This window comes from Coturnix japonica, chromosome 7, assembly GCF_054131305.1.
Source record: "Coturnix japonica strain WE chromosome 7, WE-NBRP24, whole genome shotgun sequence".
Taxonomy (NCBI): domain Eukaryota; kingdom Metazoa; phylum Chordata; class Aves; order Galliformes; family Phasianidae; genus Coturnix; species Coturnix japonica.
This window is the reverse complement of record NC_140669.1, coordinates 29,141,895-29,150,958: the sequence shown is the minus strand read 5'-3', so window position 1 is coordinate 29,150,958 and position 9,064 is coordinate 29,141,895. Positions and strand designations below refer to the sequence as shown.

Genomic DNA, 9,064 nt, shown 5'->3' with positions numbered 1-9,064 from the left:
TAAAAAGCTCTCACCTCTCATTAAAGACATTAAGCAATCATCTTTTCAAAGATCTCAATGAGCACCACTTCCCACATAGTAATTCAGTCTTCGATTGATATTGAGAAGTTCTTTTTTCCTTTGAGTCTAAGAAATCAGAAGCTCTGTATGGAAAGTAATAGCCTCACCAGAGAGAACTGTAACTAAGTGGCAAGCGATATCTGCTAGTGTATGTGAAAAGGAAAGTGAGACTTGTTCTGAGGTGCCTCAAGCTCAGAAAACTCACAGAGTGGTTTCAAAATATTTTGGAGGCTTTTTTTTTTTTTTTTCCAATTTAAAAACTAGTGTAGTGAAAGTACTGTAGAAGAAGATATGCTTGCCATTCTTTTCTTCCCAAGCAAATAGCAAAGATAGGATAACACTTTCTCATCCTTACTGAGCAGCAGCTATTCAGCAGACATTAAACAATAGGGAATGTTAGTAGCTTACATGTGCTTTGCCAAATCAAATGCTATTTTCAGTGTGACTCAAAGGGAATGATTCAGCAGTTTCCTAGCCAGCAAATAGTTCGGACCTGACCCAGAGTATTTTAAGGTTTGTTGTCACATGTTTCTTAGTTGCAGCTTTCCCATTTTACTTTATCTGTGATTATGTGGTAACTCCATTAATGTATCACCCATTAGAAGTATGAGAGCACACGAGGCTGTGCAAGATAACGAGAGGATTCAGTTGTCACTAAAGTTATTCTTATTGAACATAATTATCTTTGGTGCTCTTTATGATACTTCAGTTCTTTTAAGAAAAACGATATTTGAGCTAAAGAAACCCCACACCCATGAAATATAATTGTGGCAAGGTGACCTCATTTGTATTACACCATATAGCTTTGTGCCACTCGGTACACAGGTAGGAGAGCAACTGAACAACACAATAATTAGAGGTCAGCTGTAAACTTGAAACAAGAAGGCAGAAACAATTTAAAATGCAGATTTCAGCTATCTTGAAATGCAGGATGTGTGTTGAAGGATGCTTTTGTTGTTTAATCTACAGCTGGGTGTGCATTACTGTAAGTATCACTGTAGGTGGCTGTTGAGAATTCATTCTGTGTAGCAGAAACCCACATCACGAGCAACGAGCAAAGCTGTTGCTGCCCATGCCTTAAAAGTTGTGATTAGAATTAAAAAGGAAACAAAACTCACGTGATGGATGGTTCAGCAGTTTGTAAATCCCCTTTCCTTATTCACACAAGAACGCCTCGCTCTTATCCCCTTTCTCTGTCATCTCTTTGGGCTAACATCACGTGCAGGAGCGTCTCCTCCATCAGCTTTGCCACAGAGTCCTGAAGTGGAGCTCTCCTGTGAGCCACTATTTGGAGCTCCCTGCAGCAGTGCTCTGCCTGACCTCTAAGCTGAGCTTTCATGGTCCCTTGTCAGTTTTCAATCAGAAAATAGAGTGCAGTGCATTAGATGCCCCTGCATGCATCCACCTTGGTGTTTGCAGAGAGAAGAAAAGCTTGTTTATCAAGAAGCATCCTCTGGAAACTGCTACAGTCTGCTAAGTTGTGAGGTAGCCCTGGGCCCAAGAAGCGTCCATGGAGCTTCCTGCAGTAGCACTTCTGCCAGGGACTGCTCAGCAGATTTGTTCTCTGTGGGGCATGAAGGTTGAATGGAAAATTGTGGAGCAGCCTCCAGTGTCTGTGTAATTGAATGTGTTCCTCTGAAGAAAAATTTCTGGATGTTTCTTTTGCAGGGAGGGGTGGGGAACAAGAGCAGGAAAGAATATGACCTGGTAGCAGTGCTCACTGGGAAAGCAGAGCGTGATCAGCATGGTTTGTGGGAGAGCTGGTGAGAATTCATGTGACTCCTTTTGCCTCTGTGGGAGTTGGTACCTAACTGTCTTTGCTAAGTCCATCCGTGACCTTGAACTGCAGTGAGTTTTCCAGCTGGGCAGTAAAACTAGATATGGGTTCTGTGATTGTGTTGGGGGTGAAAAGGAATTATTGAGGAAAGACAAAACGTGAATCTTGATCAGCCTCAAAAACCTCAATGTTCTTGTTGGAGCCAACAAAGAACAACAACTAAAGAGCATACACCCTGCAATGTATGTTGGGGAAGCCAAAGTACTAAGCCTGCTCCAAAATGTGACTTACAAAACATCATTCTAAGTTAAGTAACTTCAGAGTAGGAGACTGAAATGCTTTTAAATGTCAAGCCCCAAATGTTTCTTTAAATCAAGGGGAAAATCTGTTTATTGTAGTTGAAGCAGCTCAGTGATTTTATTATTATTATTATTATTATTTGTTTTCCTCGAGATTCACAACAGAATTTCCTTGCTGTTGTCCCAGCCTATTGATTTGCATTTAGGGTGGGGGGTGCGGTTTGTGACGTGTGAAGATGAAATGATAAGAATTAGTGCCCTGTGGCATCAAGGCCTTGGAATAGCAACAAACCCAAGAATAAAGAAAACAAACCCCCTCCAAGAATGAATCATTTGTCCTCTGCAGGTAGCAGCAGGAAAATCGCCACTGGGAGTTCTGGAGCTCCTGTGCTCTCTCAGCCACTCATGGGCAAGATGAAACATTTTGGCAGGAAAATACAAACGTGAGGCACTTTCTGTGAGCTTTTGTCCAGGCTGTTTCTGGCAAAGCAGGAGTCTGTGTGTCAAGACGAGATGAATAAAGCCAATGCTCAGTCACTGCAAGGGAAAAAAGTGTTTATGAGAAGGCATACTTAGCAGGGGCTGCATATTGTAGCAAAAGCTAACCTGTGACTACAGGCTTAACGCACTATGAATTAGTACCTTAAAATGGAAGCTTTCTTTTCACTGCATTCCCACAGAGCTGAAACTGCTGTGTGTGAGTAGAGCCTGATGAAGATCTGAAAGCCAGACAAAGCTCGGTCCGTCAGCCTCTATGTAAGGCAAAGTTCAGCTTTCTGCGTGCTGTCTCTGGGTTTGTTGGCAGGCGCAGCAGAGCTTCCTTCCCTCTCACCGCTGCTGGAACCTTGCCACGCTGCTCTGAACCTTGCCCCGTGGTAGCTGGCGAGCAGCTGGTGGACTCACTGAGTACTGTTACCTGTACCTGCTGGGAAAGGGGGTTAAAAGTGGTCCTTGGAACTGGTGTGTTAATTCCCTAAGAAATGAGTTCAGATCTGAAATTTTATTGAGTAGTTCCAAACAACAACTCAAACAAGCAGTTCTGGTAAACAGAGATCTATGGTAATCCTGAGCTCTGGTAAAGGTAACACTTATACAATGCCTTGTCCTTAGCTGACATTGTTTCAGGATGTTCCTCTCAAGACTTCCTTGTGGTGAGTGTTTTCTTTCTGTTTTTTCACCAAGTAGGAAAGATTTTTGCCAGCATGCTTTGATTTTTATTTATTTATTTATTTTGAATGGAGATATTACTTAGCTGCTGTAACTCATCCTTTTACCCAACACTTCGTATTGATTGACCTGTACATGTGGATGGCTCCTGGAAAACTAAGCACCTTCTGAGATCAGGCATTGGAATCTGTTCACACAGACAATACTGTTAATGAAAACAGAGAGAGGTGAACAAGGCCCTCCACCCTTTAAAAGATGAAACAATATAATCTTTACCACCCATCAACTGTTTCAGATTCTGAAAAGTTTTTTACTGAGTAAGAAGATATAAAGTTTGGATGCCATAAATCTGGTAGCTATTGGCTTGAGGCATGAACTTTTATTTTCATTTCAAGCCATTAACACGTGCAGCAAGTGCTTTACACAAACATGAACGGATTCCCTGTGTGGATTACTGCTGTTCAGGATGAGGAGGAACTAAAAAATACTGTTTTTCTTGATAATAAAGCATTATCAGAATGACAGTTGCAGCTGGTCACAGAATAACAGTCCACCTCTCCGGCTGCGAATACTGATTCTCTACTGACACAAGCCAAAGTCCTATTCACATGGCTGGGAGATGGATGCAGTCTTTTCTAAGTCAAGTTCATAACTAATTATGTGTATTTGGAATTGCACTAAACCCCGAGTAGGAGTTCTGATCATCAAAACACAAAACAGCTATTGCACAACATGGTAACATAGCTCATTATGGAAGAGACCATGTATTGCTTTGAGGTAAAATCTTAATCCATTTGTTAGGAGGCTTACGTTTTTTGGGAGGTCCAAGTATTTTTCTTAGTTATGCTTAACATACAAGGATGGGTAGGGGCCAATCAACAGAAGGATTTAAGCTTTCTAAACCTGGCAGTACTCCAGTGCTGATAATTATTACTTCCATGGCCTGTCTTAGTGCTCACTGTTGATTTTGCTTCTTGTGTAAAGCAGAAGTGCAATCGAAGCAGAGAGTCTCCAAGTAAGAAATGTGCACGGAGAGTGTTTTCCAAAGTGACCTAGGTCTTACTGACCAGCTGGGATACAGGAGTGGGCACAAGTAACTGCCAGGACTCTATGATAACCAACACCTGGAGAGCAGAGTGCTGCTACCCTGCCCTTTATACCTGTGGGGCACTTTTAGGCTGATGTCGTATCTTGGGCTTGTTCTTCCCCTGAGCCTAAGTCTCAGTTTCTTCTGCTGTCTAGAGGCTAGAGCCACTGAGTGGCCTTTTGGGCCCCCTTTTTATGCCACAGTCTTCTCATAGTGAATATGTTACCAGAAATTTTTAAGCACCATACCAAGCCTATGCTTAATTTAATCCAATAAACCTCAACTATGGAATATATGCAACTGTCTTTCACACTGCCACTGATATGGAAGAAATGAGCACTGGAGAACAGTTTACTCTGTTTGTCCATAGCCTTTGTATAGTACAAATGCTGTAGCTGCTGAAGAGTCTACTGCAGTGTTAAACGTCAGAAGAGTTTGCCATGACATTTAGCACAGGGGGCTGTCAACTCCAAAACCATATGTCTGTAGGAACCAGGAAATTCATGTGATGCCTCCTACCTTAACAAGGATCACTTGTTAGGATATTTGCTATTCCTTCTGTACTTAGAAGTATAAAGTCACACTACGCTGACACGTAGCAAATGCAATCGTGCTGATACTTGAAGCTGAGGAGTTTCATTTCCTCGAAACTCTTTTCTTTCCCCTGTCCTTGGAAAAGCAGAAATGCAATTAGGAAGTCAAATTGTTGTCTATTGGTTGTCTATGGAAAGTTGGCACATTGCTCACATGATCTTTATTTTTGTCTTGAAAAGAGCTAATGTGCTTCTTTGACCTTGTTTGTGATCTGGAATAAATCTCTGTAGCTCCTGTTTGTGCTCTGTCAGAGTTGGGGGTTTTTTGGAACATAACTGTTTTATAAATAACAAATATGTGTATAGTGTTAGTTTCAAGTAATTTCAGCTGGCAGGATAAGAAGGGATTATCAAATGACATTTCAATTTGAAAGTGGTTTTTGCAGTAGTTGGTATAGGGCTGAAAGTTACTGGTCATATCAGAGAGACGCCAGAAATGTGAGGATGAGAGGCAGGAGCTGAGAAATGAGTGAACTACCAAGAGACGCTGAGCGAAGCTGTGCAAGCACATTGAGAGCTGTGTGGAGAACGCTGAACTAGAAAAGGAAAAAATGGACGTGAAAGCATGTGTGTTGTCCGTACAGCTGCAACTGAAAACACATCTTTTCACGTCACCTGCACCTTTCTACCTTTTGGTGAATGTAATTGAATTTTCATGCCATGTTTCATGAAACTACAGTTTCAGAAATACAGTGGTTTATTACAAGTCCTGAACATACCTGGGCTTGGCCAGGGAGAATTGTGTTTCTTACCAGCTTTGGATGGCTTAGTTTGTTACAAGTTCAAGGGAAAGATAGAAGCAGCAGCATCTTCTGCTATTTGTTTGAAACAATCCAATGGAAAAATTGTTTCTCTGCATCTTTCATATCCTAATTAACGTCGTCAGTACCCAACCCATAGTATGTGCAAGGTGCATAGTGGCAAATCCTTGTAAAAGCATACATGTAATGTGAAGCTCTAAATGCACTAGAAAAAAAAAAGATTTCAGAAGGGGAAGTTTCTTCAAAAAGGGCCATTAAACTGTAAATAGTCTATTTTAATAGATCAAAATCTGAGTTTGGTGCATTGTGATTCCAGCAAGAAGCGTGCTCTGAGATCTGCTGCTGGGAGCAATCACGTTCATTGTGCTCCTGCCATGTACAAATATACAAGCAGCAGTACTTCTGAGGTTTCACATCCTTCTGCAGAGTAATCAGAAGACACAGCAGGAGATGTCTGAGCCGTGATGGGGTACTGTGGAGTCATATGTTTCCCATGGAAATTATTTGTGACTTCCCGCTCTTTATTGCCATTCATCTTCAAAGTGAAAAAAAAAAAACAACTTGTCTTTCGGGCAGGACAATCACTTGCTTTGCATCAAAGTTTTATGTAGCTCCTAATTCAAACTAGATTCCGAAGGAGTAAAGCTAGCAGTAGCAGATATGCAATACTGAGGATAAATGACCTTTCTTCCTGGTTCTGCTACATGCAGAGGGAAACCTCAACCTGCAGCACAAACCTCCACCTCAAGCAGCATCCTTCAGGGAATAAAAACTAAATGTATCATATTAGTGCTTGACTACACTGTCATTAAGACATCTACTTTATATATATTTTTTAAATCTCTACATTTCACTTTTTTTAATTGAGAATAATCCAGTTCTCCTGCTAGAGGCATTTCCTTCTGGGCCAGCCTTAGAGAAGTGTCTGAAAAACAAATAAAACTCTAAGCTGGTTTTAACACTGTGCTTTCTCCTTAATTTCTTTGGTTGCCCTCAGACATCTCCTCCTGCTTGCAGACCGCTGAACTTGCTGGATTCAGACCTGAGGGGAATAACATAAACTCTGCTAACCCTGATCTGAGTTCGCCTTCCTCATGCTGAACTCTTCAGTTCTTTGTTCTTTGTGACTCTGCTGGCAAGTTCCCAAGGCTAATTTGTGCTGTAAGATGCCAGAAAAGGCTCGAATTTTTTTATTTTATTTTTTTTTTTTCCTAGCTACTGAACCTTAATGGGTTCCATCACTCCCTTAAGCTGCAAACAGGATGAATATCCATATTCTACTTTTTTTTTCTTTTTTTCTTTTCTTCCTACTTTTCACTCTGTGTTTTCAGTGGGGACAGCACAGTGCATTGCAGGGGAGCCGCCTCTATCTCTGTATGAAATACATGTCATCTCATGAAGGAAGTCAGCTCGCAGGAACAAGAGGAAGGAAATGCTTTTCCTGTTTCACATTACCTCCAGAGCCCAGGAAGCTCCCTTTGTATTTAATCTGACTGAGCAGCGGTTTGATGGTATGAGAAGAGATGTGTGTAGCCAATATCTGATAATCTTTCCTCTTTGGCAGTTGAACGTGGGATAAAATCCCCGCCTTAGGTATATTATTAAAGGGATAAAGAGTATATATATTTTCCAGTCATATAGTTTGCTGTTGATCAGAAACTGAAGATAAAAGCACTCAGGGTGAGAGATGTATTTCAAGCTTTCTGCATCTCAGCTATTTTATAGTTCTTTTCTAAAAATATTTGTTATCTAGTCCAAAAGCTCTACTTTGAGACAGTGTAAACGATGCTTCAGCGGAATGTGGCCACACATGCAGTATATGTGGCAAGGTATGCCTAGGAGGAAGGCAGGATGGCTTCTGTGGCCCTAGAAGTCCTTATGGGGACATGTTCCAGTGGGTCTGAGGCCACAGCTTACTTCCTTTGTCTCCTGGGTGGTTCGTTCTCTGTCAGGATACTTTAAATAAATAAGTGGTATGTGAAAATGTAAAGCTGAAAATCATTATAAACTGTAAGTAACAAGATTGCTAGCAGAAGACAGTGCATTACTCAAGAGTTGCTTTTTGTGGTTAGTCAGAGTGGCTTTTCTCTGCACAACCATGGGGATTACTAAGCATGAAAGATCCACTTCAGAAAACCATCCAAGCCACAACAGTTTTGCTCTGTCAGCGCTGTCATCAGTTTAGGTGCTGAGAGCAGGAGAGAAAGGCTCTTGAGACTGGCTTAAAGGCCAGACATGTCTGAAGCAACTTTTAAGGGGTAAAAATTAAGTTCTTTTGATTTGGGCAATGTATTCTTGGGATCCAGGTGAAGTTAAGCATATTCTTCAGCTTCTACTTACTGTAACTGTACTGTATGTTTTTATAGATCTAGAAAGTCAGGTCTTTCTTCTGTCAAGCAAGACATATATACATACATATAATATATTGAATTCCCTCAAAGCTCAGAGATTCTGACTTAGAAGGGAGAACATGTTTCAACTCATACTTTCCTATAGTGGAGCCCAGCTATAGGATAATATTCTACCAATAGCAGGTACTGTGGTTCCTTCCCAAGCTGTCTTGGCCCTCCCCACAGTAACTGTTTGTCTGAGATACTGCTTAGCAGTTAACATGTTTCATTAAAGACAGTATGCTATAAAAACTGACATCTACTCAGTGCGTGTGTACACATATATATGTGTGTATATATATATATATGCATACATATCAGTATAGTTGTAGGAGAAGTAGTACTGTGCCAAACAGAGGCAGAGCTGCCAGGTTATTTATACAATAATCTATCTTGAAAGAGAGAAAAAGCAAAAGCAGCACTGAACTGTGACAGCTAGAAGCTTGGGCTGAAGGTAGAATTACTATAAAGAGAATTTGTGAAAGCGTTGCACTCACCTGCTATCTTTTTTTATTCCATACTCACATGTAGAAGTGTGATGTATCAAAGAGTTTGTTCCCCTTGCAATAGAAGATAGCACACAGATGATTAAGTAGGTAAATTCTCATGATCCACAAATATGAGCTTTCTGAAGTGATTTTTTAGTTACTCATTACTTTAATCAATTCATGTTTGTTTAAATGCAAACACAGCTGTTTCAGTTGTTTGTTTGGTTTCTGTTTCTTTCTTGAGGGACTCACGAGGTGAGCAAACAAATCACATTGGATTGACAAATCTTATGTCTTCACAACCCACAACCCAAAATGACAAACACATTGTTCTCCAAATGGCAGGGAAGGAAGGGAAAGAATTGTTACCTTATTAGCTGGCTTTGGGTTTCCAATTGAGACTTAAAGCTGTAAATGTAAACTAAATTGAACTTTTAAGATG

General features: G+C 40.8%; 1 long non-coding RNA gene across 3 annotated transcripts; it reads right to left on the bottom strand.

Moving 5' to 3' along the window:
• Positions 1–2,225: 2,225 nt before the first annotated feature.
• LOC146760141 (uncharacterized) lies at positions 2,226–8,728 on the bottom strand. 3 transcript variants are annotated; one of them, XR_014948115.1, is made up of 3 exons: positions 8,632–8,728; positions 2,779–3,061; positions 2,226–2,673 (listed from the first exon to the last, which is right to left on the bottom strand). It is a non-coding gene; the product is annotated as an uncharacterized LOC146760141 (long non-coding RNA). The 3 variants fall into 3 exon arrangements; XR_014948116.1 differs by having other exon boundaries at positions 2,779–3,058; XR_014948114.1 differs by lacking the exon at positions 2,779–3,061.
• Positions 8,729–9,064: the final 336 nt, after the last annotated feature.